The 5954-nt window shown below is 36.5% G+C and overlaps 1 pseudogene; it reads left to right on the top strand.

Annotated features, from left to right (window-relative positions):
- Positions 1-1708: 1708 nt before the first annotated feature.
- Positions 1709-3025, top strand: LOC134794482 (uncharacterized; annotated as a pseudogene).
- Positions 3026-5954: the final 2929 nt, after the last annotated feature.

The following is a 5954-nucleotide window of genomic DNA, read 5'->3' as shown; positions in this document are numbered from 1 at the left end:
AGGGGCCCAAGGGACAGTATTTTATACCGGTCACTAGTTGACTTCCCGCGGGATGGTTAGGGACCACCAAAAGGGTTGAGTATTTGAATGTACGTCTACGTGACTTTTACTTCTCTGGTATTGCGTGGAGTGAATCACATTGGGACTCTGTTTGACATAGTTGCCTATAGTAGCGACGTATGCACAGTAATTTTGTAAGGCACACAAAGTGGCCTTATGGTTGATTGCAATCAGTTATTTTATTTTACAATGCTATTTTATTGCAGATAAAATCGTAAGACGCCAGACCCCTCCTTTGTCCATTTCTAAACTTATTCACAACATAAGCTAATTTATTATTAAATATTACCTATAGGTATATATATTCTAATATTTAAAATATCTTGACTGGAATCCCTTTGAACCTTTAATCTGCTTTCATAGTTTCAGACACCCCCCTTATATTCTAATTTATGATTATTTTGAATTTAATAAAACCGACAATAGCATTTTATAGGAAGAAGGTAGGTTTTATAATATTTGTGTGTTAATAAATAATACTTATTCAATTATTTCGATAGGATTTTATGAATTCTACCATCCTCTAGGAGCGTTACCAGTTATTTCTAGTTTCTTGAGGTTTAATTTATTAGGTAATACTTGAGGTTTTATTTATTAGGCAATATTCAGGATCCTTAGGATATATTTTAATTTCGTCTTATTTTAGGAGCGTTTTCTGTTAAATCTCTTATTTTAGGTTGTTAGTTACATATTAGGAAATATTTAGAATATGTATTGTGCTTGTTGGAACATATTACTGACTTTGTCCTGTTGTAACATGCCTCACACCTCAGAGAGCTTTGGTTATTACTTGTCATAACGTTGGTCTGTAATTCCCAATTAGATGATCTTGCCGTACCTTGCTTATATATTTACATAAGGTTTTATTTCCCACTGTGACATATTTTATTATGTTTGTGTACAGGTTAAACTTGGGCAGTCAGGTTTTTGTCCCGTCTTGTTTTCCTGACTTAGGTATTTGGCCCTAGCAATCAAGGCGGTATATCCCAATGTGCCCTAATCAGACTTCATTGGATATAGAGCTTATAAATTATTGAATTAATTTAGCTTACATACTTAATCGATTCGAATGCAATAAATCAAATTCATTAGCATTCAATACCTTGTTTATTTTATATTTCATTCCCTCTAGCTTAGACCCTTATTTACTTAGTATTATTCTCCAAAAGTTTCAATAATAGAAAAGGTTGAGGAAAGTTTCAGTATTTCAGGTTATAAAGCTTCTATAGTATAGCTTAGGCTGGGGAAGACATTACAGCACTAATGGGTCAAAAACGTTTTAGAAAAGGTCACTTCTGTGGAGAAAACAAAATTTAACGGCTCAGGTACGTTTTATATCCCATTTTTCTTATTTGAGTCTCAAGTACTGAAATAATGCTGTTTATTAAATTGTTTTGATCACATCCCTTAAGTTCTAATATTATATAATGTTTAACGCAAATTGATATCAATAGATACACGGAAATTCGAGATCCATTCGGCAATCGATGCGATCAGACGTGTTGAAATTATAATTAAATAATATACAAATTAAAATCGTGTGCAATATGCATTGACCTCGATATTGACAAACTGTGTCATGCGACGTTCTTTGCTTGTGTAGTGTAAGTAGTTATGACGTCAAAGTGTTTAAACAACTTTATTCATTATGAGTGCTAATAACAGCCCGTTTGGCAGAAGTTCCAAAATTCAGCGTTCCCCGCCATCAACACCAGTGCTACCGAATACCGGAAATGAAAATGCACAACCAACGAGCGCAAGAGACCAGACCAGTCTTGACCCGGTACCAACATCAGAGATTCAGAATTGGATGAGCACCATAGATAAATCTCTTAGTTTTCACTAAGAGCACTGCAGCATATCGACGGAAGGCAAATTGAACTCCGACCAAAAACTCAGGATCCACAATCTTTGCCGAAAGGTTTCCCACGGTTCCGCAAACTTGGCAGTTCTTTATCAAGGCCTTAAAGCAAAGGCACTCGTTAACCACTGCACTCTTCAGACGCTTCAAGAAAAACAAGACCTATCAGACAGTTTCCGAGCCCTCAAGGACAGTATCGATAACACTAACAGACCGGCTACACACGCACTTTCTTTTGCCGATATGGTGAAAACCAGTAACAAAAATGAAATTCGTCCTAATAATTTGAGCTCAGTCGCAATTTATCCTAAAGATCAGTCGAAGTCAAGCGAGGAAACGAAAAACCTAGTACAAAAAATTATTAATCCTAAAGAAATGAAACTGCACGTAAGAGCGCTGCGTAAAGTTAAAAATGGCGGTGTTATCATCAGCACTGATACTAAGGACGACATAGAAAAATTGAAATTGACATTTAAAAACACATCCCTGAATCTCACCATCGATGAACCCTTCAGGCGCAGGCCCAGAGTTGTAATAGTAGGTGTACCATCGGCTCTACGGGATCAAGAGGTCTACAATTGTTTATATGAACAGAATATAGCCGACAAGTTTCCAGAACTAACTCGGGAAAATTTCTTAGCGTCTATCAAATTAAGCCATAAGTCGGGTAAGAAAGATGCAGAGTCCTGTAACTACGTGATAGAAGTTCCAGCCTATATACGACGCGCTCTCATATCTCAAAACCGAGCTTTCATCAACTGGTCATCGTGTCCTGTCAGAGACTTCACAACTGTTACAAAGTGTTTCAAGTGCCATTTTTACGGCCATGCTGCCAAAACATGCAAGCAATCAGAGCCCACCTGTGGACATTGCAGTAATCTAGGGCACTCGGACAAGGATTGCCTATTTAAAGCAGAATATCCCAAATGCGCATCATGCAGTCTCTTCAAAAAACCCAATGGTCATATAACTGGGGACCCTGACTGTCCCGTCAGGAAAATGGCCGAACGACGGTACATAAACTCGATTGATTATGGGGAGGGCTAATAAATACATGCTATTAAAAGATTATCTGTTAATTGTTTGTCTAAGTATACCTAACTAGTTGGTTTGTAGTTATTACCTACCATTTGTTATCAACGTATAGATCGATAATGTTTTTCATACTTAAGTATTTAATGTTTGTATAAAATTGTCATTAATAAGTGCTTTATTTACCTTATGTTTAATTTGCCCTACTGACCGTAATCCTATCAAAATGCATTTCTTGCCTCGTAACTATTTTTAAGGTAAACTAATAACAATGTAATAATGAAATAAACACGATCGACCTACATTATAGATATTATAGACACTGACACAGCAATACTTGGTTACTAAGTGTAAGATAATTCAATACCTATTCATGTCTCTATGTTCATGATTTTAATTTGTTTTATTGTTTATTGATCTTTAAATTAGTATATTATCTCTTTGCCTGAGATACAGGATTATATTCCTAGTTCAGGCGCACGTAACAATGTACGTAAAATGTAAAATTCACGCATAATGTAACATTAGCAATAAGGTTTTCTTAATAAATTATTCTTATTCTTATTCTTATTCTTAATTACAAGCATATAGGTACTCGAAGCGATCTACTGCTAAATGCACACACCGCAGACAATAGTCGTGATTTGATGGCGCAGACGAGCGATTATATCAATTAATACCGATTTAGTTGGCATACCGACCGCATTCAATAACCAGAATGTATCTAGAATAGTATTCTGGTTTCACCATTTTGATATTTGATATTCTCTACTGAAAACCAGCGCTATGGCTTGCAGTGGCTTGCTGGGGATAGGGTCCAGTGTTTTTCTTTTCTTTGTATACTAGCGACTCGCCCCGGCTTCGCACAGGTTACACAAAATCTTAACAAATTATACACCTTAACCTTCCTCAAGAATCACTTTATTAATAGGTGAAAACCTCATGAAAATCCGTTTGGTAGTTTTCGAGTTTATCGCGAACATATATACGTACAAACAGACAGACGCGGCGGGGGACTTTGTTTTATAAGGTGTAGTGATGTTGTATGTACATTTTGTTAGTAAGAAGTGAGAGCGAGCCTAAAGATATATATTATATATACTTCCAGTGTATTTCGCACGCACCAATCAGCGCTAGCGATCGTATCATAATCCAATATGAAAAAGCAATTGCTGGCGCCCATGGACACCTGCCCCCGTAGCACGGTCGCATTTTTATCGCTTGTCACCATACCTGTCACGTTCTAATAACTATGAAAGTGCGAAAGGGATGCGCATAATGATAGGCGATAAAAATGGAACCGTACTGCGCCCGCTGCAACACCGGAGGCGTTGCAAGTGCGTTGCCGGAATTGAAGATCTTCTGACTGAAGAGTACGCTCTTTTCTTGAAGGTTTAAGTTCGCATCGGTCCGGCATAATGTATGCACGTGTGTGTGAACGCATAATGAGGAGGACGAATAGCTGTGTTTCGGGTTTAGGTGGCACCCAGGCTTATTTAGACATGTAAATGTTGTGGTTTAATTTGCTGCAAATGCGTAAACCCAACAAACATGGACATAAACAGTTTAAGTAGGTCGGGTTAACAGGGCGACGCGATTAGTCTTTGAAAAAGTTTAACCCTATTTTCACTACTTAAAGGTTGACTCACTCTAGACCGGGCCGCGCCCGGGCCGAGACGTCTGACATGTCATTTTCTATGACGGTTGATCGGTGATCACTTGGTACTTTCCATAGAAAACTAAGCTCCGGAAGCTCCGGCCCGGTTTAACGTGAGTCATCCTTAAATCTACTACATCCTCATACTATCTCCATACCTACTAAAATACAACAAAATAGGTTCAACGATTTAAGGTACATACAGTAGGTTCAATGCGTTTTTTGGATCATAATACGACTGCCATAAATTTTATTAGCAATCTCTCGAGGGATTGTATCGATTTGAATCCTGAGTTTTTGACTTTCGCTCGATAGAAAAAATCACGAACATAATAGGGAGACTTAAAGTACATGAATTATCCGTTTTAATATATTGAATATGCCTGTGTTTTGTTGCCATATTTTACCCCAACTTTATATATATCTGGCCATAATATTCACACGTACTCTTTGTAAGCGTTGCTGGCAAAGCCTGAATAGTAGAAACTACGCTGAGCCAATATTTCAGCTTTCTGCTTTTATTCTACGTGGAAACCCCTGTGGTGTTAAATTTAGAGCCCTACTTAACTCAGAGGGGCTTGTAAGATATTTTCGGGGGTTTTCTATATTAGAAGTTAGATTTGCCAACTACCTACTTAATAGCTACCGTAACTACTCTATCTTCTCTCTCTCTCTCTTTTTAGCCCTTTTCAATCTTTGAGATGTAGGCCTCCTTCAATTTTTGCCATTCTGATCTATTTTGTGCCCTTTGTACCCATTTTGATCCAGCTGTTCTTTTGATGTCGTCATACTAACGCATCTTTGGTTTTCCTACTGGGCGTGACTAGGGTGGCCCAAAAAACATTTTATTTTTATTTTCCGACGGTGCACCCCCTTATTTTGTTACACTTATTATACTGATAAAATACACCAAGTTTCGTAATTTTATCTCAACTACAAGAGGGTGCTCAACCACTTTGAAAATGTTGTATGTTGTATGAAAACCAAAAAAAAACAAGTAGGTATTTATTATTCAGAATTTTATTTAAGTATCTGTTTTCCCATTATTTGCACATGTGATTTATAAGTTTTTAAATAGAAAAACATTTTTATTTATATTTTTTATAATTTTTCAAAAGTAAAATTTTTAGAATTTCACTTAAAAAAATCATAAAAAATTGAAATAAAAATGGTTTTTCACCAAATAACTTTTAAATCACACTTTCAAATAATGTGAAAACTACTACTTACATAAAAGTCAAAAAAATAATAACTTGTTTTTTTTTTGATTTCATACAACTTTGAAAAAATTCAAAGTGTTTGAGCACCCCCTTGTAGTTGAGATAAGATTACAAAACTTGGCAT

Source organism: Cydia splendana, chromosome 10 (genome assembly GCF_910591565.1).
Source record: "Cydia splendana chromosome 10, ilCydSple1.2, whole genome shotgun sequence".
Lineage (NCBI taxonomy): Eukaryota > Metazoa > Arthropoda > Insecta > Lepidoptera > Tortricidae > Cydia > Cydia splendana.
This window is presented reverse-complemented; position numbering and strand designations above follow the sequence as displayed.